This window comes from Notamacropus eugenii, chromosome 6 (assembly GCF_028372415.1).
Source record: "Notamacropus eugenii isolate mMacEug1 chromosome 6, mMacEug1.pri_v2, whole genome shotgun sequence".
Lineage (NCBI taxonomy): Eukaryota > Metazoa > Chordata > Mammalia > Diprotodontia > Macropodidae > Notamacropus > Notamacropus eugenii.
In genome coordinates this window covers 381091402-381119245 of record NC_092877.1, presented here as the reverse complement: position 1 = coordinate 381119245, position 27844 = coordinate 381091402, and the positions used below count along the sequence as shown (strand labels likewise).

Here is a 27844-nt window from a genome sequence, read left to right as displayed (position 1 = left end):
AGGATTGATGTGATCAGAATGATCCATGCTTTAAAAAAATAATTTCATTATTTGTAAGGAAGATGAAATGTAGAGGAAGGAAAAGTCTAGATATAGTGAGACCAATTACAATCCATTGCAATATTCTGGATAAGTTGATGAAGTCCTGAACTAGGACAGTCACTGTGCAAATGGTGAGAAAGGCAAGAGACATCATGAAAGTAGAATTGAATAGCCTCATGCCAAAAAATGATGAAATAAATAAAGAGAAAGAAAGGGAGAGAGGGTGTGAGTGAGGAAGAAAGGATGGAAGGAAGGGAGGATGGAAGGAAGGTCAGCTGGAAGGTCAGTCGGGGAGGAGTGGGAGAGAGTATCACTAAAATCCCCTCTGTCTCTCAAGAACAGATATCTCAACTGAATCATAGCCAACTTTGCACAATTTCCTATCTATCATTTGCTGAAAAGATCTTGGCTTGCTTCAAGGAAATGGCATGTATAATGACTTCCTGGAGCAGGGTTACAACAGGGCTGTCTTGTTTCAGGGACTGAAACATGGAAGACAGAAAGATAACCTGTATTGGGGAGCTGAGGTATATTAAACTGCTGAACAGATGCTCAAACATGGCTAGAGTAGAGAGCACCACATCACTGAATGCACTTTAGGTACTCAAGAGGCTACTACCCTCTGCTCCAGGCAAGGGGGGATACAGCAGAGGAATGGCAACCAAAGAAGTAAAGGGAATATGTAGAAGTCCAGTTGTAAAGAAAGACTGTTGAAGGAGCCTTGAGGAGTTAAAAAAAAATACTATTTTGTTTTCTCATCACCTTCACATCTGGAGAGAACTCTTATTATCCTCCTTACCAAGTGAGCCATTTGTTGGAACATAGTGATTTTTTAAAAAGCAGCAGAAAAAAAGATGTTTCCACAAAATTAGCCAACACATTGAAGAGTACACACAGTCCTCCACCTCTCCAAAGAAAATTATAGGACGCTTGGACCTTAATCATTCCTGAATCCAAGCAGTAACTTCATTGGCAAGCAGTGAGGTGGCACTGGTACGCAGCAAGGGACAAGTGCAGAGTAAGAAAATCATAAGAACAGTTGTTTGTGTAGGACTCTGGGCATCCTAAAGGTAATCTACCTTTTCAGAACACCTTTGTGGCTCAATTGAAAACAAATACTCTGGTGTTCAACTTGACTAAATTTCCTTCACAAGGAAGCAGTTGGACCTGCAGCCCAGCAGGGTTTGGAGTTTGCAGCAGTAAATATTATCAATGGTAATGACTAAATAGGGAGAACATGAATACCCTCCACACCCACTCCAGGATCCCATACTCACACACTTGACAACCAAGATCCCATTCTATATGATTTGTGTTTTCTGAGTAGGGCAATGATGTTTGGCAGGAGTCAATCAGTATGAAAAATCTGTCAGTTGTGCCAGCGAGTGGAGCAACCTTAGAATGGGAGCATTAGAGTCACTAATGGAGCCACAGAGAAGAGGTAGTCAAGGCATGTAATTTTACAGAGAAAGAAACCAGTAGTTCCCACCATTCACAATCCTGTGAAGAGGAATAGATGAGGAAGCCAAGAGTGAGAGGTGCTAGAGCTAGCCCACAGTGTCAATGTGATGAGGGTACAGGCTTCACTAGCCCCATCCTGAGACCTCAGCCTGTTTATTTAAACCTTGATTCTTCCTGACTTAGGGCACTACTTTTTAAGGATAATAATAGCAAACATTTAAACAGCACTCCAAGGAACCCAAAGCACTTACCACTGAAGTAAGCACTTAAGATCTTATTTGATTCTCGTATAACCCTGAATGCATGAAAGGATGAATAAATAAATGAATGGATGGATGGAGACATGAATTCATGAGTGAAAAAAATGAATTAAAACTAGAGTCAAATAGAAGAAGCAAGATAGTTTCATCTCCAAAGGAATTCATTCTAATGGAGAAGAGAGTCCATTAATGAGGGGTAAATGGAAAGGAATGGCGAGGTGTACTGGCAAGGTGCAGAAGAACTTAGGGCACATTGATAACTCAGAGGACAATGCTCAGGGATCTGGAGGTTATAACATCAAGGCAGGTGCAAAGCCTGACCATCCTGTCGAAAGATTAAAATTGGGAACTTGTATGTCATCCAAATAATGTGAGCTGCCATTTTACTCTTCCATCCTAGTTGCTACAGATGGTGTCTGAATGACTATTCCCAGTTTACAGATAAATAAACTGAAAATGTGACAGGACAGTGACTTTCTCAGGATCACACAGCTAATAAATGTCTGAGGAAGGATTTAAGCTGATCTCTTCTGTCTTCAAGGTCCAGCATTATGTTCACTAAGTTATATGAGAGATCAAAAGTTTTGTTGGAGTCAGATCTCTGAGTGGGAAGAGAAGAGGATATAAAAGAAGAGGAAAACCAAGGGAGAAAGAGCTGTTCTCCAAAGGTGTACTGTGTCAACAATGCGAAAGTTGGAGTTTTAGGGTCAAATGACCCTTGATGTTTTTTGTTGTTGTTGTTTGTTTTTTAATTGCTTTAGCTTTGTATACACAGGACACAGCCCAATGCTCTGCATGTAAGAAGTGCTCAATAAATGTTTGGTGCCAAACCACTTTTGGTTTTGTGCGCTTTGCACCTAGCACAGTTTAGACATTAATTATAGTAAACATCTGTTAAATTGAATTGACTCAGAAAGTCAAGGCAGGCTCCACAAGGCATTATAATTTTGCCCCAAACCAGCCTTGTCTGGTCATTACTTAGAGGAATCTTCAGACCTCTGAAGGTCTAGTTAGACCCAGGCTCTGCCCAAACTAATAAGGCAGAGGAGGTGTGGGGGTAAAATTAGGCACATTCCAGAGCAGTTTTGAAGAATCCCCACTCCACCCACAGGAAAGAGGTGAGGACCTTCTTGGACTTTCAGTTTATCCCACAAAATGACAGTGAAGCCTAAATTTGACTGGCAAGACCCACCTGAGGAAGCTCTCAGAAAATAATTTAGGTGACAGAAGAGGAGGAGGAGAGACAAGGACTTCCTTGGATACAGGGCTGAGGGAAGCTGGAGTCTGGAATCTAGCTTTCTGATTGATCCAGATCTCGAACACCTTTGGGCACCTCAGAACATTCAGGACAGAGGAGGCCAAGGCAAGGGAGAGGGGCCCAGGACAGTACAAGGAGAATACTGGTTTTTTGTTTGCTTGTTTTTCACTTTTTCACTTTTAGGAAGGAAGAGTAAATATGAAGAAAACATAAATGATTGCTCTAAGAAGTGAAATTATATAAGCAGTAAGAAGTCAGAATACTCTGTTGGTGGCTGCCTTGGAGGAAGTACTTAATCAATGCCTGGTGACTGACTGGAAGTTGAGGAATAATGACAAAACTTTGCCATTGCCTTCAAAAACTCAACTTCTTAGGTAGGGAAGGGGAGGCACTGGGAACCAGCAGGTTTTCTGGGGTCTTAGGTGGATTACAAGCCTATTGTCAATAGGGTGACATGGCAGGCCAAAACGCTAATACCATCTCAGAAATTGCCTACAACATGTTGGGCGAGATGGTAAGTGGTTTAGAAGAATCATCTCATTTGTTCTTCAAAACAGACCTAAGTAGCAGGGAGAGATTGTAATTTTCTCAGCGTCATTGATCAGTGTTTGAGGCTAGATTGATGGGTCTTTTTGACTCAAGGTCCAGTGCTCTAACCACTGAGACACCTAACAAACTCTAAGGAGAGGAGAGAAGAAAAGGAGGAGGAGAAGAAAGAAATGAAAAAGGAGAAAGAAAAAGAGGAAGATAGAAAAAGGAAAAGGAAGAAAAGGAGCAAAAGTAGGAGGAAGGGAAGCAGAAGGAGGGAAAGGGAAAAGAGGAAAAGAAAGACAAGGAGGAGAAGAACTCATGTTTCTATATCAATAAGGTTTTCAAAGTCCTTTCCTCACAACAATGCTAGGAGGTCAGTGGTGGGAGGATTGCTTTCTGCTTTTTACAGCTAAGGATCCTAAGTCTCAGAGCAAAGACTCCTCTTTGATTACTAACTAGATTAAAGCAAATGTCAGAAACCTTCCTTCTTATGGTGTTCTAGCCTTTCCAAGTCATAGAATTATGGAGTTGGCAGAGATCTCACTCAGCCAGTCTTCCACCCAGCATCAGAATTCCTCCAAAGAACTCATTGGTCTTTCTGCTTTTGAAGGCCAGACTAAGCTCAGTCTTGGTGATCCAAGGTCAACCTTATACCAAGTGCTATTCCAAGGGGCTCCATTGAAAATTTCCACGAAAGAAGTAGTGAAGAGCCTTTTCTATGAGCAAAAATCTTAAAGTGCTTCACCTCACCCACCACAGGCACAGGCCTGGGGCCTTGAGAAAGCAGAAGCCCTGAGGGTCTATCCTTCTCAGATTGATTTTTTTTGACTAGATAAACAAAAGCCATTTGTTGTCTCATTTCTTACCTAGCCTTAACCACTGAATGGGTGTTGCTTCAATCAGACTGAGATCTGGGAAATACCTTAACTTAAAAAGTCCAAGGTCTCTCACTGCATCTGGGGTCATCTGCAGTCTATCTGATTTATATCTGGTCATTGGACCCAGATGGCTCTGGAGTGAAGAAAGTGAACCTGGTGACTTTACACAGCCCTCCCTTACTTGCTTGCAAGTCCTTGCATCACCTCCCTCATGTCATGGCTCTCTTGGAGAATGAAGGACAAACAACATGTGCATTTGCTAGAGAGAGCAGTATGGCACAAGCAGAGTATGACCTAATTTCTCTATGCCTGGATATTTCCCTCAGGGAGGCTGTGCTATTGGGCAATGACTTCTGTTTTCCTAAGTCATGTAAACCCTGCATCAGGAAGTATAGAGAAAGTAAATAAGTGTGAGGAGCAAGGAGTAGTGAATGACTCTTCCAGGCCTGCTCCACCAGGGGCTAAGAGACTGACACCCAACTGATGGAGCTGCCAACAGGTATGGAAGTGACATAAGAGGGAAGGAAAGGGAATTTGGACCTTAAAGAGGGAGGCTAGTGAACCCTAAATCATGCATCCATGGGAACCAGAGCCCGCTGGTTGAGGCTACTTGGGAGTTTGGATAGACCTTATATGGCCTGCCTGAGGAGAAGGAAGCAATGGGAAGATTTCAAAGACCTGCGTTCAAGCTCCACATGACCTGCCCCCCTTCCACCTTGCCAAGTCTGTTTCCACTTTACCCCATGTAGTCTAATGTCTAGTGACACTGACTTGGCTATTCCTCAATCAAGACACTCTGTCTTCCGACTCTGGGTCCTTTCTCTGACTGTCTACTCTCCCTCTTTATCTACACCTTCTGGCTTGCCAGGCTCCCTCTAAACCTCAATTAAATTTCCACCTTCTAAAAGAATCCTTTCCTAGTCATCTTCAGGCAGTTAAATGGGGCAGTGAATAAAGCATGTGCCTGGAGTCAGGATAACCTGAGTTCATCTCTGGGCTCAGGCACTTACTAGTCATGTGATCCTGTACAATTGCTTGACCCCTGACTCAGTTTCCTCAACTAGAGAGTGGAGATCACTTATTTCATAGGGATTTTGTTGTGAAGAACAACCGAAATAACACTTGTACAGAGTTTAGCATAGTACCTGACATGTAGATGTTGCTTCATAAATACTTATTCTCTTCTCTTTCCTTAATATTGTTGACTTCTTTTAACTCCACCAATGGTATGAGGTGGGTGGAACTCAGACCTAGATAAAGAGAAGGCTACATACTCCCAGGGGCATGAATAAGGTCACAATCAAAGTCAAAGTCTTGTAGCAACCCATATTGGGAGTGACCAAAGATGACATCAGAAGTAAGCTGTATCAATATGGGACATCCTCTCTAAGAAACGATCCAAGTGGTCTATCTTGAGCTCTTTGATTAATCCTGCTCTCCTCTAGGAAATTATTATCTTTATTATTTTATTACATTATATAGATTTTGTATTTAATTTCCAAAATACATTTTTTTTTTTCTTAAAAGAACACAAATACCTTGAGGAAAGGGGCTGTTTCTTTTTTTCTCTTTTCTCACTGGGGCAGTGTATGGAACCTAGTAGGTGTTTGATAAACGTTTAGTGAATGAATGAAGAAATGAAGGCTTTGCTTGAAAATCTTCAACAAGTGAGGACCTATTTCTCCTGAAGTAGGCCATTCTACTTTGGGATAGCTAATCAAATGAGAAATTTTCTCTTTTTCTCAAGCCTAAATCTGTCCTTTTACAGGTTTCATTTTATCTATCACTCCTTGTTCTGGCCTCTGAGGCCAAGCAGTATTCATTGCCTAGAGAGGTATCCATTCCCTTCCTTGGAGACCTTTAAACAGGGGCCATACCGCTACTTATCTGCTGTGTTATGGAGAGTACTCCTTTCGTTTATGCATTGGACTGGATAATCAACAAATACCCTTCCAGTTCTTAAATTCTGGGATTCTATGGTATCCTGGGACAACCCTTTACATACTTGAATCCAGCTACCATGTCTCTGCCTCCACCCTCCATGAGTTCCCCTCACTCTCACCAAACAACAGCTCTCCAAGCTGATGAAACTCAGTTCCTCTGAGAAATTCTCAAATGGTGTGAATGTGTGGTGCCAGATGACCTTCTCCAGCATCTAACTGAGCCTCCTGGGCTGAGCCTCATTCTCCAGATGTAGGCCAAGTACAGCAAAGCACAAAGGAATAGCCCCTCTTATTTCCAGAAGGCTTCATCTCTCTTAATTGGTTTGCTTTATTCCTTGACTTATCACACAAATGAGGTCTAAACAAATTGAAATTCAGAATTCTATTTAATCAAGGCCAAGGCCAATGATCCCAATTAAAAGGAAGAGTAAATAGAAATTTTGTACTAAAACGTGTCCCTCCACCTCTAGTGATAATGTATCTAACAACCAAGTATATCTGTCTTTCTCACGTCTTTTGGAAATAGAGGAGTGATAGCCTTCCTGGGTAGATAGCATCCTTGTCATGAGTCACTTAAGAATCTGATGGTGTCATGCTTTTATCTCCCTCTTCTTAGCCTTTGTCAGAAAGAAACAGGAAGGCATATCTGGGATAGTAGAGCAAGGTGCTTTCCTATGACATGACATAAGAGATTCCTGTTTAACTTGCCTTGACAGAAAACAAGACCCAGGTTCGAGTATTTTCTTGGATATATGCTGGCTGGGTGACTTTGGTCATGTTACTTACCTTCTTATTATTCCAGAAAAAGGAAAATAGTGCATATCAGATACAAAGCTGATGGTGACTAGAAGGTTGTTGGAAAAACAAATGTACCCTTTAGGGCCCATTTGGATCTTAGAGGATCAGGAAAGTCTAATAGAGAATATAAGTGTCAAAGAATCATGTATTTACATTGAAGGAGCAAACTTTCAAACATTGAACTCCCTACACAAATAAAACTATATATTTTTCACCACCTACTTCCTCTCCCCGCAAAACAAAACAAACCTCTTTGCCTTTTGCATTGTGGAGGATCAGAGAAGAATGCTTTCATCTGGGAGCATTTTCCTCAACAGTTCAATATTCTTTCTTCTTGTTTGTTTTTAATTACTTCTGTTCACATTTGGTTGGGATCTCAGCCAACCAGTGTCACAGAAGTGGCATGGCCAGTTAGCTCAGACTCATCTACTCTCACTCAGATTCTCACAGATGCTTCCCTTGATTGTCCTTACCATCATGACTGTGGGACAGTCAGACATCTGCAGCATCCATGGAGGTCTTGTCATCTAGGTCAACAATGAGATTAGTGCATACTCTAGATAGAGGAAGGAGGGGTGAAACTTAATGTTTTCTCTTAACCTTATCAGCATGTGACAAAAGGTATCTAAGAGAGTCTTGGAAACAATTTTTGAATTATTGACAAAAATGAGGGCCAGTGACCATGAATAACTGAGATCTGCCTATTCCATGGCTACATTGTGTGATCCTCACTTCAAATGGAGAACAAAGGGTTAATATCAAGTGTCTCATATTGGTTATTGTCCTTCGTTTTCGAAGAGGACCAAAATGACATCACCATGATAAAGTGAAGTTGCATTGTGTCCAACTGATTGATCAGACCAATATGAGCTCGGAATGCTCTGCCACAGTTTGGACACTGATAGTCCATATGAATTTTGGGGGTGGTACTCCAAATTTGTGCATCCTACATTTGCTTTGTGCTGTCTCAATTCTGCTTTGCTCATAGAGCACAGCACCTTTTCTGATGCTGAGTGGTCCTGTGTGTGTATCTCCCATGTTGCACAGTCAAATCCAAAGCTCTTGAGAGAGACCATGACAGTGTCCTTGTATCGCTTCTTCTGAGCACCATGTGATCACCTGCCCCATGTGAGTTCTCCATAAAATAGTGTTTTTGGCAAGCATATATTTTGCATTCAAACAATGTGGCCAGTTCATCAGAGTTGCACTCTCTGAAGCATAGTTTGAATGCTTGGCAGTTCAGCTTGAGCAAGGACTTCAGTGTCTGGAACCAAGGGATTCTCAGAATCTTCCTAATGCAATTCTAAAGGAAGCAATTCAGTTTCCTGGCATGGCTCTGGTAGACTGTCCATTTTTCGTCGGCATAAAACAATGAGGGCAGCACAACGGCTCTGTAGACCTAATACCTCTTCTCTCCTAAAATTTTCTTCAGAGCCTCCCAAACACTGAGCTAGCTCTGACAATACATTCATCAACCTCTACATCACTGGAAAGTACACCACCAAGGTAATTGAACTTATCCACAGCATTCAAAACCTCTTCATTTGCTATAATCGATGGTTCCCGTATGGATGGTGTGGTGGTGGTTGATGGAGCACGTGTGTTTTCTTGGTGTTAATTATTAGACCAAAACTCACACAGACAGCAGAGAATTGATCCATACTTTGTTGCATCTCAGCTTCAGTGGCTGCATTGAGTGCATAGTCATGTGCAAACAGAAAAGCATGCACCAACACTCCCTCCATTTTTATCTTGGCTTGTAGCCTTTTCAAATTGAAGAACTTACCATCAGTACCAAATGCCATGTTCATCCTCATTAAAAACATTTGACAATATGGCTGAAAACATCATTCTAAAAAGCATGGGAGCAAGCATACAGCCCTGTTTCATTCTATTGGTGACTGGGAAGGCACAAGAGCATTGTTCACTGTCCAGAACCTGGGCAAACATGCCATCAAGAAATTGACTTACAATTTCTCCAGGCAGACAAATTTTGACATAATTTTCCATAAGCCATCATGACTAATAGTGTCAAAGGCCTTGGTAAGATCCACAAACGTTGTGTATAGACCTCTGTTTTGCTCCTGGCATTTCTTCTGGAGTTGTCAGGCAGTAAACACCATATTGACAGTTCCTCGACCCTTTCTGAAGCCACACTGGCTCTTAGGTATATGCCCATCTTCCAGGTGAAGGATCAGACTATTAAGGAGGACTCTGGCAAGAATTTTGCCAGCAATGACTAAGAGAGAGATCACCCTGTGATTGTTGCAGGACAATCTATATTCCCTTTACTTTTATAGAGATGGACAATGGAGGCATCCTTGAACTCCCTACTACAAAGGAAGAGTCAAGGGCTTCATTTGTCTTCCCAACAATCCCTTTGTCACCTTCAACATTGCATCTGATCTGCACAATATCTTTAAAAGTGTAGGAAGACTCAATCAGAAAGGAGAGCAAGCTGCCATGCCCTGATGTGTCCATCACCCATTAGCACAGCAAGAAAGACCTGATTTTTTATTGAAACTTATTGCTCAATATCATTAGCTATGCTTTGGTTTTGATAAGAGCTCTACTTCAAAAATGAACCCAACCCATTAGCAGACATGTTCCAGCTATACATGGGGGATTTTGCTTCTTACTTCATTGTTACAAGATCCCTGGTTCTTCCCCCATCCTTCAGAATGGAAGATAGGGGCAGCTAGGTGGTGCAGTGGGTAAAGCACCAGTGCAGGAGTCAGGAGGACCTGAGTCCACATCTCACCTCAGACACTTGACACTCACTAGCTATGTGATCTTGGGCAAGTCACTTAACCACAATTACCTCACCCTGGGTCATCTCCAGTCATCCTGAGGAATATCTGGTCACTGAATTCAGACAGTTCTGGAGTAGAAGAGAGGCTGGTGACCTGCACAACACCTCCCTCACTCAAAACAAAGTCAAGTACAAGTTATGTCATTATTTCTCTGACAGCATGATCTTCTTCGGCAATGAAGGATGAACACACAGAATGGAAGATAAGCAAAGAAAGATAAACACTACAAACAGTCACCAAATTGGATATATAACCCAAATCATAGGAGATGCTGAAAGGAATCAGACTTTCACAGAATCTGAGACCTGAAAAGGACCTAGAGGGTAACCGGTACAACCCATTCAGATTCTCCATGCAAAGAACACTGAGCTTTTCTCAATATGCCATTCCCCAACTTCCCATCAAAACCCCAAGGGACTGGATTTGGGAATTACACTTTAAGAAGATTTTCTAGCTAATTTTTGATAATACCGTTTAATCTTCCAACCTAATTCAAACCATGTATGAACAAGAAAGTCTTCTACATCATATCCCATGGGGGTCACCCATCCTTTCCTGGATGTTTTCAAGTAAAGATGGCTAAAGACTTCTCACCTCCCCAACTAGACTAGAAGCACTTTAAGAATAAAAATCTCTATAAAAAAAATACATCCCTACTACCTGGTAGCATTTTGTACATATCACTTTCTCAGTAACTATTGCTCAGTTCATTATTTAAATAAATTTGAAATTATAATGAACACTATCAGTTTTCTACCTTTTTTACAAAGGATCCATTTTAGTATGGAAAGTTTGGCTACTTTTAAAAAATCTATCATTTTAATCCATTCTCCTCAAAGTACCCAAAATTCATTTATCAATTGCATTTCTTGCCTCTTATAACCTGTCCTCCTGCTCTGATTCACTCTTACATTCTTCTCCTCTCTGCTGTAAGCCTGGTGCTCACCTCCCAGGCCAGAAGTTCTCAAACAAGAAGCAAAAACAAATAAAGATACCACCCTTTAATAAACACTGTTCCAGAATGGTAAAAGTGTTCTTTCTCTCTCTCAAAGGGACAAAGAAATGAAATAGAAAATGTGCTAAAGGTGGAATACAACCTTTCAGATTTTAGCCCTTTGAGAGTTCAATATAAGCATTGAAAAGAGCTTAGTGTCACTTGAAGGGTGTAAAAAGCAACGGAGAAGTTTATGAATGGATGGATAAAAGGTATCTATTAAGAGCTTAATGAGTACAAGGTACACTGCTAAGGATTAGAGATAAAAATAGAAAAAGAAAGAGAATTCTTGCTCACATTTTAATATAGGAGAAAAGAAATAAAAAGGTGGCCTTAGCTACAAGTCCGTTGCAAAGGGCCACACAGTGACAAAACCAATAACAATACATTTTCCTTAATATTTACATTGATGAAAACATTTACAGGTGCCAGGTCATGTCTCCACTAGGATGTCTCTTCAATAATGTCGGGTTAGGCAGGCATATGGCCAGAGGTCTGAGGGACCCTGTTCATTGGTGGGAGATGGTCACAATTGGGACTGATAGTGGTGTTGATGGAAATTGACAATCTCCTTCTCCAAAAGGATTGCTTATCTAAATGATGATTGAGACCATTGATCTGACAGACATTGAAATTCCTAGGGCTGTTGGACTCTGGGTCCTGGGTGGCCTCCATGGGGTTATCAATGGAGGTGATGGTTGAGGTGGTATTGACCTGTTTGGCACACACTTTCTCCCATATCTCCCCCAGGGAGCTCTACTTCTTCAGGTACCCTGACCTGTATGCCCTATTGGTGGTAGTCAAGTCAAATGAGTCATCATTTCTTTACTATTTATTATGTACCAAGCATTATTATTGTTGTGGATACAAACACAGAAAGAAAGAAAGACAGTTCATGTCTTCAGTGAGTTAATATTCTGATGGGAAAAATAACACATGGGATAGAACTGAAAGTGGGTTGGGGAAGAGGAAAGGAGGCATGGATAAAAAGTCCAGAGAGACTACATGGAGTTAGCCAGGATATTTTCTCAAAATGAGGTTTCAGAATGAAACTCACCGATTAGAGTTTAGGGTTCTAGGAACAAAAGGGTATTCCAGAGCTGGTTGGTTGGTTGGTTGGTTGGTTGACTGCTGTCCTTCATTCTCTAAGAGGACCAAAATTACATCACCATGATAAAGAGAAGTTTCAATGCGTATGACTCTGGCTGATCAGACCAATAAGAGATCGGAATGCTCTACCACAGATTGGGCACAGATAGTCTGTGTGAACATTTGTGGTGGTTACTCCAAATTTGTGCATCCTATGTTTCCTTTGTGCTGTTTCAATTCTGCTTTGCTAATATTCCAGAGACAGAAGGTCACAGAGGAGGAGGCATCTTCCAGTGTTAATAAAGATGGTGAGGCATGGAAGATAATTCTGGAGAGTTCAGAGTGAAAGAATGTGACCACTGGTTAGTGAAAGGGGTGCTAGGGGGACTCGTCTGAGAGGAAGGTTGAGCTTCTGCTGAGTGCTACCATTTCAGAGGCTCTTGGACTCTCTTGTCCATTGTGATGATTGGTGGTTTTGGAAACGGATCAAGGTAGGCTCATTCTGCATAAAGACTGTGCCCTCAAGGGCATCACTAAGCATTCGGTTATCTAAGGGCCACTGCTATTCCTGGCACTCTGGGAATCTGATTCATAGGCTGACTTCACAGAATAATAATTTAATATAATGGGAACATAAATTCACATTTGGAAGGAGTCTTAAAGATCATTTAATCTTGTCCCTTCTTTTTGCCAATGAAGAAAGTGAGGCCTAAATCTGGAAATGGGGCTCTCTACTGCCTTTAAATTCCAAATTTTATACAAAAGTGAGTAACTAAATTTAAAATTTGACAATTTTCCTACTTCAAATACTCAAGATTTTATGGCTATGGCTCCAACCTCCTCTGACAAAGACTGTCAACTGTTCATACCTTGGTAGTCACTGAAATGAACTGATATGATCAAAAAAGAAGTCACTCTGGGGTCAATCTTCTAGTTATTGGTTGGAATTAACTTGAATGTCCCTTAGATAAAATATAATTCATGACCAAGTCAATATTTGATGTCTTTTAAGATGGCCAGGCCCGGTGGATCTTGTGCTCTTTGACTATAGTCAGAGAAATTCTAAGGACAATTTCATGCCACAAGAAAGACCCAGAGGAGGTTTCTGATCACTGCAAGGATTGTCCAGCTCTTTTCATTCTCTCTATCTCCACCCCACAACCCCCCACACAGGATCAACCCTAGGACCCTAAATTCATCTTACCAAAAGCATTTAAGGAAAGATAAGATAAAGGAAATAGAAGGAATAAAGTCAAGGCTATGTTGACCCCTAGCCACTGACTACTATCAGCATCCTCACTCAGCTTTCTGAATCTTACAATTTTTTTCATCAATTCTAAAATGAAGCTATGTGGTTATAGATTGTACAGTGGGGAGGGTGCTAGCTTGAAAGTCAGAGGACTGAGTCTGAACCCTAGACCTATTGCTGTTTTGTGACCTTGGAGAATCACTCGAACTTTCTGAACCTCACTCTGTTCTTTATCTGTAAAATGTATATGTGTGCAGGGATGGATTAGGTGGCCTCTGAGGTCACTTTTAACTCTCCATCTGTGATCCTCAGAGAACCACAAACTAAAATCATCCTATATCAGCTGTGCTAACTTGTTTCTCATTTGGTCTAATTATTGTACTCAGATTCATTGCTAAACAAGAAACACAAAGGGCTTAATTTGTGGTTATGTATGTAAGGATTCATGTCATTTATACTCCAGGATTATGCAGACAGCAAGACTGAAGTCATGGATCAATCAAGGCCAGTAGACCAATTCTCCTCCTTCCTAGGAATTGTTCTAGCATTATTCTTGTGGGTATATTAGGTGGAATGAAGATTCAAAAATAGCAGAGAAACTTTTGATATTTTGGCTCAATCCATTCCCAAGTTTCTCCTTGAATGGTAAAGTAAAAGTCTTTCTCAGTAGTAGTATGGAATTTGAAGGTCAATAAAAGTGTAAAGTACTTGCTAAGAGAGATGCAACATTCAGGAATAACTAAAAAAGAAACACATCAACCTTCCTGCCAATCTCTTTCCTGGCCAGACCACACTACAATACTGTGCTTAGCTCTGGGCATCAGAGTTTAAGGAACCTGATAAACTAAATCTCATACAAAAGGGTGACAGTCCTTGATGCTTATTTTGTCGACCCCCAAGCCAGTTCAAGGGTACTTGTGGATCATTTGACAAACAACGTGGCATACTAGAAGTTTCCTCTGATCCAGACAACCTCTCAAAGCTTTCCAAAAGAGAAATCATGCATCAGAAATAAATAAACTTCAGCAGATTTTGTGGTCTAGAACTTCCAGAATCCAAATGCTGCACAGCAATGGACTGTTGGTGACGGGAAACAGTACTAAAGAACAGAGGTTGTAGGGTAGGTCACCAAAACAGGCTACTCACTATTTATGTGAGAAACTGTGCAACACAAGACCAAGACAGAGCAGATAATCTTGCTGGGATTACTTCTGACCACTCACGCCAGTTGGGCCAGAGACCTAAGCTGGTGAACCATGAATTGTCTAGTGTGGGAGGAAACAGAGACACTTTGAGATCCAGTTCAGAGGGTAATCCAGTCAGAGTAGAGGGAGTCAGAAGTGAGTGATAAGTAAAATAATGGGAAGGTGGGAGACTGAAAGTATCAGGTTCCTAGAAGAATAAATTTCAAAGATCTTGAATATAAACAGATAAATCATTAGCAAAACAGTAATAACAGAAGAGATTATGGCTTCTAGATCTAGGAAACAAGTTCAGGCATCTATGAATAAATATTGCAAAATGAAGGAAAATGATTTGACACTTGAAAAGATAGAGAATCTTGTAGAATTTGAGAAAATCATGGGACTACAATACCCTATTCCCAAGTAGTTTAAAAGAGCAATGAGAATTATGAGAGCAGAATTCATGTCCTACACAGCAAAAGTAAGAAGAAGAATATAATCAGTTGAAGGAACTCAGGCAGTTTAGTCTGGAGAAAGGAAGATTGCAAACAGGGAATGACAGTTCTCTTCGAGTATTGTATAAGACAGAAGAGCCAGGAGCAACAGGTAGAATTTGGGCTTGATGTATACAATTATTTCCTCATAATTAGAACTATCCCAATGTGGAGCATGCTGACACGAGTTACTTTGGGTAGTTTAGGACATATAGAAAATGGCCGTTTTTGATGTATTGTAATTGGAATTCCTTTAGGGATTTGGTTGGAGTAGATAGCCAGAGAGAGAATTTCTAACTCTACCAATGTGTGATTCAGCGAGATATTGTGTTTCCAAGAAAATAAGTTCTTTCTATTCTTAATGACTTCCAAACCTACCAGGGCAGCACTGATTCAGATGGTTGATTGGTCATAGACAATGCTTACTGGGATGATCAATGAATGGACTAGTCAGCTGGTTTAATGTTGTATCAGCCAGGGGAGATAATGGGGATAATCCCCAGAAGGATTGGGTGAGTTGATCATCCTTAGCCATGCCAAACACTGAGATATTTTTATATATAGATATATTTAATAATTACTTAAATTATGATACTTATCAATTGTCAAGTTATGCCAAATTAACCTTCTTAAGTTCTGGGCATAAAGAGAACCCCCTAAAAATAGTCCTTGGTTTTAAGAAGCTCACAAGATAAAGGAGAAAATTTATAAATTGAAGATGAATTACAAGTGGTGATCACTGAGGCAGAAGCAATCTTTCTCTACCCTTATTTTCTTACAATTTCAGTTGTGACAGTAATTGACCCAAACTTTCTCTTCTCTCCTCTGAACCCTAACTGTACCTGATTGCCCAACTTAGTGAGAGACAGAATCCTCCCTCAGTGAAAAGCCCAAGGCCACAGAGAGTTCTCTCCCCCAATTTCTTTTCTTTACTCTTGACATTTTCATAGTATAATTACCTTCTCTTCTTTTCAATTAAAAAGGAGTAGCTATCCCTCCCCCTAGAGCTGGTACCACAGATGCCTTAGTGGTCAATCTATAACTGATCAAGAACCTGTTCCACAACAGAGCCAAACAAGTCCAATCTTTTCTTTGTAACTTCCTGTGAGTGAGACTTCACCATCACCCAAGAAAACCCATTCTATTTTTGACCAGTGCCAACTCAAGATGTTTGTCCTTATAGCAAACCTAAGTTTGATTGTTTCTAACTTCTGACCATCCCTCCTAGCTCCTTCCTCTTCAGTTGAACAGAAAAATTCTCATCCCATGTTCTCAAGGAATTTACATTCTAACAGAGTAAGACAGTAGATTAGAAGGGAGCTGAAAATGGTAATGAGACGTAATTATATTACAACCACAGGTCACCTCATTATTTTCTTAATAGAAAAGAAGGGAAGAGAGGGAAGGAGGGAGGAAGAGAAGGAGGGAGAAGGAGAGTTTGTGTGTCACTGAAGTTCTTTCCAACTCTGAGATTCTATCATTGAAAGGAATATCGCTTAACTATATGTTTAAACTTTTCTAACTTGGGTAGAGTTTTCTGAATATACTAGATGAACTATAAATATTTGCCAATTAAATTGAATTTATTCATATTTGGTTTTTCTCTGCCAAAGTAAATGCCAATCTTGCTATGCCTTTTAGAAGATTATAATTGCACTAGAGATGGACAAGTCATAGAAAGACAACTAGTCACAGCTCCATTTTACAGATTAGGAAACTGAGAGTCAAATAGATTAAATAACTTGACCAAGGAGGCAGGGTTGTAGTTGACAGGCAAGTACACAAAGAAGTGTACTTGCCACAGTGCCATGCTTCCCCAAATGCAAGCAATGTCTGGTGGTCAGCTTTAAGAAAGTAAGTCTCTGAGTGCTTAGTTAGGTGTGCCCTTGATTGACAAATCCTCAATCCATCAGCAGACCCATATAGGAGACCTTTCCAGAATTGGTCTAACTTGCCAGAGCCAGGACTCCAGTGGCATAGTCTTGGAGAGTTCAAACCATGATCATCATCACTCCCTAGTGATGGATTAGTGAAAGGCTTTGGTAGAGAGTCTCCTAATAGATTTTTGTGCTATGCTGGGAGTACACAAGAGGTGCACAAAGGGCTGTGTATTGTCTTGTATTTGTATAAAAGTGATGGCGGTGGTGTTATGGTCATGATTTCCTCAAAATGAATCATTTAAGCTGAGAGCAAATCCAATAATGTACAGAGTGGATCCTTTGGACTCATTTGGTTTCATGGGCAGGGACCAATCTGATTCCACATATGGCCAGTTGGGTAAGTTTTGATATTTGAAGGTTTCCATGGGATCCAGATTAATGAGGAGAGGCAATATGATCTAGCAAGAATATTGCTGGATTGGGAATCATCATGTTTGGGTAAAAATTGAGCCTCCATTACCCACACTTTTGAGCATAACTCTTTCAATTTTGATTCCCTCACCTGTTAAATGGTTATAATAAAATGGACACGATCTAGCTCAGGACTATTCTCCTCATCAATTAACTTCAATCCCAGAAATATTCATTAGGCACTTACTATGTGCAAGGCACTGGTAATATGTGTATGTGTGGGTGTGTGTGCACATGCAGACATTCATATGTATGAATACATGTATACATGTGGATATATAGATTATGGGTATGAGGAGACATAAATATGTATGTGAATATGTGTGTGTGCACGCATGTACATATATGTCTTATACTTGTGTATGTGTGTATATGAGCAAATATATGTGTATATATCCATATGTGGAACCATTGGTTACAGCAAATGGAGAAGTTTTGAATTCTGTGGATAAGTTCATTTAACTTGATAGTGTACTTTACAGGGATGTCCACACTGATAATAAGGTTGATGCACACATTGCCAGAGCTAGCTCAGTGTTTGGGAAGCTCCAAAGAAAGGTTTTGGAGAGAAGAGTATTAGACTGATTACCAAACCAAAGGCCTACAGAGCCATGGTGCTGACCTCATTTTTGTGTGCCTGTGAAACATGGACAGTCTACCAGTGCCATGCCAGGAAACTGAACCACTTCCATTTGAACTGTCTTAGGAAAATTGTGAAGATCACCTGGTAGGATACAGTACCAGACACTAAGGTCCTCACTGAAACTAAACTGTCAAGCATTCAAACTCTGCTTCAGAGAGCACAACTCTGATAAGCTGGTCATGTTATTCAAATGCAAAGCATACACTTGCCAAAAAAGACTATTTCATGGAGAACGCACACAGAGTAGACCAACTCACGGTGGTCAGAAGAAGCGCTACAAGGACACTCTTAAGGTCTCTCTTAAGAGCTTTGGAATTGACCATATGACATGATAGGTACTGGCACAGGCTCACTCAGCATGTGTGCCCACATCAAAGAAGGTGCTGTGGTCTATGAGCAAAACAGAATTGAAACAGCTCAAAGGACACGTAGGATGTGCAAATTTAGAGAATTCCACCTCAATGTTCACATGGACTATTTGCATCTGAGCTGTGGTTGAGCATGCTGAGCTCGTATTGGTCTGATCAGTCCCAGTCAGACACACTGTACCTTGACTCTAACATAGTATTTCATTTTGGTCCTCTTCGAATCAGAAAGCACAACAACCAAACAACCGTGTGTGAGTGTGTGTGTGTGTGTGTGTATGTGCGTCTGTATGTGTGTGTATTGATATCTATCTCTATTCATCTACCCATTTATCTATGTATGTATCTAACTATCATCTATGTATCTATCTGTCATCTATCTATCTATCTATCTATCTATCTATCTACCTATCTATCTATCTACCTTTCTATAAAAGACACATTTCCTACCTTCCATGACCTTAACATCTTTTATAGGGAATACACATGCCCACAAAGAAGTTGGATACAGGGTAGAGTGAGACGGGAGCATAGGAGAAATTCAAACAAAAGCCTGAAGGGAAATCTGAGAAGAGGGTTATTTTCTAGGCTCTCAGGAGACATTCCATGGAGCCAGCTGTGCCCGAGCTGTACTATGAGGGAATGGAAGAATTCTGAATGAGAAAGTTAGTGCATTTCAGACAGGGGAATTGGCATTCAAAAATGCCTAGAGATTGGCTGGTACTGCTATCAGGACTGCAGAGGATATTCCCTTTCTAAAGGGACATTCAAGGTCATGGAGGCATGGAAGCAAAGAGTGACAGACTCAGAACTGGAAGGACCTTAGGGATGATCAGATCAAACTCTCTCCTACTATGGAGAAGTAGAAGTCTAAAGATGTGCAAAATCACGCAGGTAATTAAAGTAGCCAAGACAGTATTTGAACTTAGATCTTATGACACAAAATCTGGTGTTTTTTACATGTTCATGCTATCTCATAGAGATTTGTGACTTTGAAAGGAACAAAAGTTTAAAGGATATTGGAACTGCGGATTGTTACTGTCATGCCAGGTTTTTCCTGTCTCTTAACTGGAATGTAGACATTGAGTAGCTGTTGCCTCACTGGCTTGGAGTTTGACATTTCTGAGATACCCTCTCACCCTGAGATCCTACAATTATCTGTGTCTGTGAGAATGCCCAAGACAGGTACTAGCATCAACCTGGAGACATGATGAGGACACCATAGACCCTTGTGGTCAAGGAGAGATAACGTTCACTGAAAACATTTGATTTCGGGTATGGTGTGGGGTGGAGGTCTGATTTCATTTATGCCAATGGACCTGTCTAAGTCATAATCATTCTTCCAGGCCCTTTGGGCCTCCATAGAAGGTTCATGAAGTATTTTTCTCACATCCAAACCACGAAGGTGGCACAGGTATTCATATTCTCATTTACAGGTGACCTTCTGAAAGCTTAGTGGCTTATTTAGGACTTTAGAATCGGGAAGTACCTGAGGCAGGATGCACTTGGAAGTTTCCTGACTCCAAGTCTAGTTCACATGGCTTTCAGTAGGATTTAATCAATTAAGGAAGGGTGTTCTCTCAATCTCTTGGTGATTTCTCTATTCCTTAGAAATGTTGAACCTCATCTGGTCTCATTTCCTCATCTGGAAGCTAGAAATGACAGCTCATTTCCTATCCTTCATGTAGGTAGGATGCTCAGCTATTATGGGAAAATACCATCAATAAGCCATTGGTTGGCAGGGTCAGCTTGGAGCCTACCTAATAAGATCAGCAATTTTATTCCCTCAATTTAATAGGACCAAACCCTAAAAGATACTTTCATGTCACTCAATGAAGAAGTCTGGCCTGTTGTAGGTTGCAAATAAATGTTAATTGAACTGATTGACAAAGACATAAACTTTTGTTGAGTGTCTTCATGGCAACCTCTATTCAACAAATTCCAGGGCCAATCTGGTGTTTAAAGTTCTTCAGGATTTCATCCCTTCCTACCTTGCCAGGGGAGTTTACATTGCTTTCCTCCCTGAACTCTGTATTCCAGCCATGCTGCACACTTTTTTTTTCCTATTTCTAAAACAAGGTACTCCAGCTTCCATCTCTTGGCCTCCTCACTGGATGTCCCTAGGACCTGGAACAAACTAACTCCCTGCTTACCTCCAACTTCTAGAATTGCTAAGTGCAATGAAAGCTCCACTTTGTGCCTTACAGATTTTCTGGTTCCCCTTAGCTACTAGTCCTCTGCCACCCAAGATGACCTGGAGCCTGGTTTGTATACATTTTCCACATCCCTCTACATAGGCAGGCCATCTCCCCCACTAGAAAAAAAAAAACCACCTTGAGGACTGGAAATATTTCCCTTTTGTATTCTCAGTGCTTGGCACGTAGAAGGTGTTTAATAAGCACATATTGGTTAATAGATTATTTGTAACTATGTACCAGACACTTTGTTAGGCACTAGAGAAATATATCAAAATTGAAAATATCCAATGCCTTCTAGGGGCTTACATAGAATTTAGGCTATAAAACATGACTACAGATCAGCAAAAAGAAAGTATATAGAAAAGGATCCCAAGAGGGAGGGATTGGGACCTCAGGGTTCAGAAAAGGCCTCAGGTAGGAGGAGATGGCCCATGAACTTTGTTCAGTAGAAAGCTCGGGATTCTAAGAAGCAGCAAGAAGGTGGGAAAGCATCTTAGCTATCAGGATTCCTCTGTGCCAAGACCAGGGGTGGGGACATCATTGCTGTGTAGGGGGGAAGAGCAAATAGGTGGTTTGTTTTTTGGCAGCCCTACTAAAGGGAGCATGGTAGAAAAGAGCACAATGACTAAAAATGCGGTGAGATCCTGCCTTGGCCAGTCTCTGGCAAGCCCACGGCAGTGAATTTTCATCCTGCTACCACACATAACAAGAGAGTCGTTTGAGAGAACTACAAGAGTGTGCATGTGAGTGTGTAGCATACATACACACACACACACACACACACACACACACACACACACACACACACACACGGAAGTGTTCTTTTTCACAACCAAGGAGAATTCAACCTTTTTGGCAGAAGAAGAAAAAAAAACAGTGGCTAAAATTAGCATCCCCAGAAAAACCCCCGCAGTAACTGAGAATGAGATTATCTTAAAAGTGTAAAACAATACAGATAGAATGACAGCTCTCACAAGAGAGGAAATTCGGAGAGTCAGTTTGGGAGCTTGTGCAGAGATGGAATTTTCCTTCCCCCCACAGTGGGATGAAGTTAAAATCTTTCTTTACAGCCATTAGCATTCAATTTGTTTTAATATTGACCCAACCCCTGTGATACTATCAAAGTATGCTCAGAATTGTAGCTTTCTTCTAATAAAATCCAAAATAGCTGATAAGGGAGCATGTCTATGTGCACATGTATATGTATATTTATATAGACATATGTATACATATACATGTATGTGTATATTTATATAGATATATGTGAACATACACATGTGTATACACATGTATCGTATGTGTCCTTGTATAAAGAAGTGACTATGATAGAACAACGGAAGGAAGGAAGGAAGGAAGGAAGGAAGGAAGGAAGGAAGGAAGGAAGGAAGGAAGGAAGGAAGGAGGGAAGGAAGGAAGGAAGGAAGGAGGGAAGGAAGGAGAAGAAAGAAGGAAATGGGACAAAGATGAAGGAAGAAAGGAAAGGAGAAAAGGAGGAAAGAAGAAAGGGAGAGGATAGAGGGCTAGAAAACCAGAGAACCTTTGAACCCCAGCATTCATGTATCCCTATAGGTTAGATAAGGTAGGTCATGTTATATACCATCACAGTTATCATCAGCCTTTTCCAATTTAGAAGGTGTGAGGTTTAAACAGTTGCCTCTAGTCAAATAGGATGTCAGTGATGAAAACCAGACATTATGAGTTGTCTATTTTGTTGTCACGGGTTCACATTACCTCAGTGGGTCTTGTGGGAGAAGGAGGATTTCCTTGTTTCTTTGAACCTTGACACAATTTTTTTCTGCCCTTGTACATGTATTCAAAAACAATTCAGTAGGAAAAGAGAGAAGTCAGTTGACCTTACCTGTTTAAGATGTGATTTCTGTTAAAGAAATCCCTTTCCTCTGTTGGAGGTAGGAAGTCTCTGTGGGGAGCAGCTTTCTCCACAGACTCAACTTGTCAGAATTGAGTTGTACTAGTAGAGAGCTTTAACTGATGGCAAACAGTATGTATTCCAATTCTCACCTTTTTCTCAGTCTGAATCTGATCTTTTTCTCCAGGAGCCCAAGATCCTACGCAGTCATCTACTCTTCCAGCAATGAAAGTAGTAAGTCCAAATAGTTCTCAGGGTGCTACTAAACCGGTCAAACATCAAGAGCCTGCCTCTCTGGTTGTGCCCCGCCTCTGGTGGGACACACCCCTTTGTCCTCTCCAACAGTGTCCCCTGACTGGTTTTTCACTGAGCAACCCAAGATCATCAACAACTAATCAATCAATCAACAAGTTTTTAGCAAACTCCTACTATGTACTGGAAAACATCCTAGAAACTGGAGTTATTCAGACAAAAATGAAACAGTCCCTGTCCTCAGGTAGTTTTCATTGTACTATGAGTACTACAAAGTGAAAACAACTTTTGCACATATGTAGCCCCTTAACGAGTAAATAGGTTATACCCTCAACTAACAATTTCTAAATGATGATTAGAAAAATGAAATAATAATTAGATATATAAAAGAAATGGGAAAGGGGAGGGAAAGAAGAGGAAGCCCATGATAAAGAGTTGCCTCTTTCTTGGGCTGGATTTGCACTTTCCATATGAGATTCTTCTTTCTAATGAACTGATATTAGCTTATATTTACTGGATCCATTACATAGATGGGAGAAGTGAGGAGAAATACCCATAGGTACTAGCCTTGCTGTGTGGTCATCTTGTCTTTTTGGAAGAAGAAATAACCAAGAAACACAGGAAGTCATGAGGTTATATTATGGAGTGGAGAGAGCACTGGTCAAGGACATAGGAATGCTGCAGTCTGGTCTAGTTACTATGACCTCTAACTAGCAATAGAACATTGGAATAATTCCTTCTTTTCTCTGAAACTCAGTTTCTTCATCTGTAAAGACAGGCAATTGGACTAGATGATCTTGAAGGTGACTTTCAGTTCTAACATTCTGTGGTTCTGTCTCAGTATAGATGATGCAGACCTCCTAGTTCTCTGAGGCTATTATTGTTGGCATTGCAATAATTGCAATAGTTGCTTGAGAACTATTATCTCATTTATTTGTCACAAGAAAGCCATGATCAGTTAATGTAGGTACAATTATCCCATCTTACAGATAAGAAAACTGAAGTTCTAGAAGTGTAAGTGACTTGCTATGATCACATATCTAGTAAATTCCACACTCAGGCTTTGAATCAAGCCTATGCTGACTGCAATTGGTCTCTTTTCTGCAATGTTTTGCTGTCTCTCTATACAGATTTGGGAAGCCGTTTAGGGCAAAGAATGTGTATCGAATTTCGAATCAGACTTTGCCTCTGCCCATTAATGTGACTATGGGTCACATTTTTTACCTCTCTGGGACAGACTGTTCAGCCATAAAGTCGGGGCATTGTAGGTGGCATCTGATACTCCAAACACCTCTATCTGCAACTAATTAAAACCTAACAACCCAGAACCTCAATTCCACATTATTGCAATAAAATTTAATTTATAGGCTGGAGACCTCTTGGGCACCACTCCTATTTCTGTGTACGATTGTGTAGCTCTGCACAAGTCTTTTCCATGGCCTGCAAAATGAAGAGGTTGGAAAAGAAGCCCCTAACATTCTATTCAGCACCTACCTAAGGCTTGTTGTGGGGAACAAAGAATGTGTATAATAATTATCGCTTTATAACACAGTTTGAATTCTGGTGTGGCTAGACTACCTTTCTTCACATTTTTTTCCAATAGTATTTTTGATATTGCGTTCTTCCAGATGAATTTTATTATTATATTTCAAGCTTTATAAAATCATTTTGATAGTCCTATTGGCATGGCACTAAATACATAGTTTAGGTGGAATGTTCATTTTTATACTATTAGCTCTACCAACCAATGGGCAGTTGATATTTCCCCAGCTGTTTAGATCTGATTTTACTCGTGTAAAATATGTTTTGTAATTCTATTCATCTGATCCATGGGATTGTCTTGGCAGGTAGAAACTTAAGTATTTTGTATTGTCTGCAGCTATTTTAAATGGAATTTATCTTTCTATGTCTTGCTTTTGGATTTTGTTAGCAATGTATTGAAATGTTGATGATTTATGTGTGTTTCTTTTCTATGCCTATTCTAATTCCCTTAATTTATTTTTTTATTGCTATAGCTAAGATTTTTAGTACAATACTGAATAATAGTGGTGACAATGGTCATTCTTGCTTAACTACTCATTTAATTAGGAATGCTTCTGGTTTATCTCCATTACAGATAATGCTTGCTGATGATTGTAGATAGATATTACTTATCATTTTAAGGGAAGTCCCATTTATTACTATGCACTCTAGTGTTTTTAATAGGAATAAATTCTGTACTTTATAAAAAACTTTTTCTGCAGCAATTAAGATTATCATATATTTTGGGGGGGTTTGTTATTGATATGGTCAATTCAGCTTTTAGGGTTCATAATTTTGAAATAGCCCTGATTTCTGGTATAAATCCCAGTTGGTCATAATGTATGATCCCTGTGATATATTGTTGTAATCTCTTTGCTATAATTTTATTAAACATTTTTTGTGTCAATATACATTTGGGAAATTGGTCTATAATTTTCTTCCTTTGTTAGAGCTCTTCCTGGTTTAGATATCAGTACCATATTGTAAAGCCAATGCAATATTCACAGCGCCCATGGCAGCCATGAATATCATGGCACAATTCAGAATCACGAAATACCACAGACTCTGCACATGGTACACAGAACCAAAACATTTATTCAGACCCAAATGCATCAAAGCAGAAAAGTCTACATACAATAACAATATAGAGGACACCATTCTCAAGCCTTCCCCCTGCTAAGCTTCCCACAAACTACGTCCATTACACTCATCAGAAGCAGGTTGTTTTAGACAAAATCACAATCACAAAATCACTCATGCTACCCAGGAGTCCACATCCTTCCTAGTTCTGACTGCTCTCAAGACTAACATCCTCTCAGCTCAGCACTAGCTTGGCCTCTTCCTGCTCCACCTGTTCAGCAAACTCCTCCCACCACAGGTTCCATGTGACTTAGCAGGCCTATTAATGGGAAAAATTTTCCAATTCAAATTACCATTACACTCAACCCCAAGATCTTTCATATTCATTACATAGGTCAGTGGGCAAACTGGTGTCAATAGAACTTTACAACAACATAACAGGGATAACACAAAATGAGCACATAAAAAAGTATCTTAGGGTGGGGTTTGAGCACAAGCACCCCATCATTGCCACTCAAATAAATGGGGCCCAAAATCTTGGAGTAAGGGGTGAAGGTCTCTTCACCCATAGCTACTTTCTGTTGAGATTGGGTGTAGAGCTGCTTCTGCCCTAACAGGTCCCATTTGAGAAATCAGTTCTCTAGCTGGCATTCTGAGTTTGGTTGACTTCAGGTCCAAAGACGACACAGCACAGTCATGGATAGAGGATGCCATCTGGCTTAAGTCATCAAGCATCCACAAATGGAGGGTATTGAGCCTGCAGAAAACAAATCTAACAAACAAGGTGAACAGACAAAAAGCCAAAAAGAAACAAGGAGACAATCCTCAAAAGCAGAGTAGATATAGGGTCGGCCATGCTTCTGGAGTCCATGACCCTATTATCATAGCCTCATTCACTTCTGTTTACTGTTTTCTAATTTGTAGTCCCAGGGTCAGAGTTCTGGCTAGAAGTACCCCCTCTTTAATCTGAGCTGGGGCCTGGCCAACCCCCCATTCTCCCTCCAGGTGTGATGAACCTGGATACAATGTTTCAGAATGATCTGCAGGGACAGATCCTACCTCCCTGCTCAGTCTAAACTCAAGCCTCTTTCCTGGAGACATTTCATGTAGTTCATTAGTTGGAATGCCATCTATTCTTCCAAAATCTACCCTTGATCTCAACAGAGCAAACAACTCTTTTGTTGTCAATCCACTCTGACCCTGAATCCACTGGCTAATCATTCTTCCCTCTGGAGAAAACCTTTCTTTTTCACTAATTTTCACCATCCAAGGTACCAATGATTATTCCATTCTTTGGGTGAATCAACTCAAAACATCTATGACCTCTTGATGAGCAAAATCCTCAATTACCCCCCCAAACACTGCACTGTGGGGGCCTCCTGATTCCCCTGCTTCCTTCTCGGCACTGGCCAAACCTCAGCCTCCTCACTTGTTTCATTCTCCTCCCACACACCTCCTGGCCTGTGTTTAGGCCCAAATCAAGCCCAGTCTGTGCAAGGGCTGCCTTCACTTTCCTATTGTTAACTTTTCACCTCCTGTGAGAAAAAACAACTACCCTCTCTTCTATCACCCAAAAGTCTCTCAAAGGACAGCAGGAACACCGCAGGACAAAGTCTCTCCTGCAAACCAGTTCCATTTCCATCTGAGCCTTTTTCTCTAGCAGCCATCTCCACATTTATACACTATTTGAGGCAAAAATGGCTTTTTCTTTTCTGAGTCTCCCTGGCCCTCACTGCACCCTGGCTCACAAGGCTCTAGCCATCTTCTGGGGGATGGGGGGCAAGTCCTTCCTCCATCCAGAGCATAGCAAGGCCCAGCCTCTCCTACATCCCCTGCCATTTCTTTCCCTGGTTCCATTGGTATTTCTTGCAAACATCTTTCCAAGAGTCTGGGTTCTCCAGTCTGTAGCCTCAGTTCCCAGTTTTCACAAAGCCCTGTGCCTTTAGCCTATTCTCTTTCTATGGAGGAACAAAAATATTCCCACCCTGGGATGATCATTTCTTCCAATGTCTCCTCTTTCTTTCTGTCCCTAAATAGAAGCCTGATATTTCACAATCCCATCCTCGTCGCCATTTGTAGCACCAATGCAATATTCATAGTGCCCATGACAGCCATGAATAACACAGTGCAATTAAGAATCACGAAATATCCCGGACTCTCCAAATGAAAGGCAGAGCCAAAACATTTATTCAGACCCAAATCCATCAAAGCAAAAAATCTATATACGATAACAATGCAGAGGACAAAACCATTCCCAAGCCTTCGCCCTGCTAGGCTGCTCACAAACCAGGTCCATTATACACATCACAAACAGGCTCTCTTAAATAAAATCACAAAATCTCTTATCCCAAAATCACTCATGCTGTTCAGGATCCTGTGTCCTTCCTAACTCTCATTGCTGTCAAGACCAACTTCCTCTCAGCTCTGCACTAGCTTGGACTCTTCCTGCTCCACCCATTTGGCAAACTCCTCTTACCACAGGCTCCATGTGACTTAATGGGCCTATTAATGAATAGGAAAGATTTTCCAATTCAAATTACCATTACACATATTTGCCTTGTAAAAGGAATTGC

General features: G+C 40.7%; 1 protein-coding gene and 1 long non-coding RNA gene across 10 annotated transcripts in view; one reads left to right on the top strand and one right to left on the bottom strand.

Moving 5' to 3' along the window:
- The window catches only part of TPRG1 (tumor protein p63 regulated 1), a 290596-nt gene that overhangs the window by 151111 nt on the left and 111641 nt on the right, over nucleotides 1–27844 (bottom strand). The window contains exon 1 of one of the 9 annotated variants that reach the window (XM_072618839.1): nucleotides 22571–22830. The exons of 7 other annotated variants lie outside the window; for them this stretch is intronic. The gene's annotated coding sequence lies outside the window, so the exon portion shown is untranslated. Of the gene's footprint in view, nucleotides 1–22409; nucleotides 22831–27844 lie in introns of those variants that run through there. One more of the 9 variants, XM_072618835.1, reaches the window with a different exon arrangement.
- LOC140510320 (uncharacterized) overlaps nucleotides 1–27844 on the top strand; it is a 97648-nt gene that overhangs the window by 55993 nt on the left and 13811 nt on the right. The gene's annotated exons all lie outside the window — the stretch shown is intronic.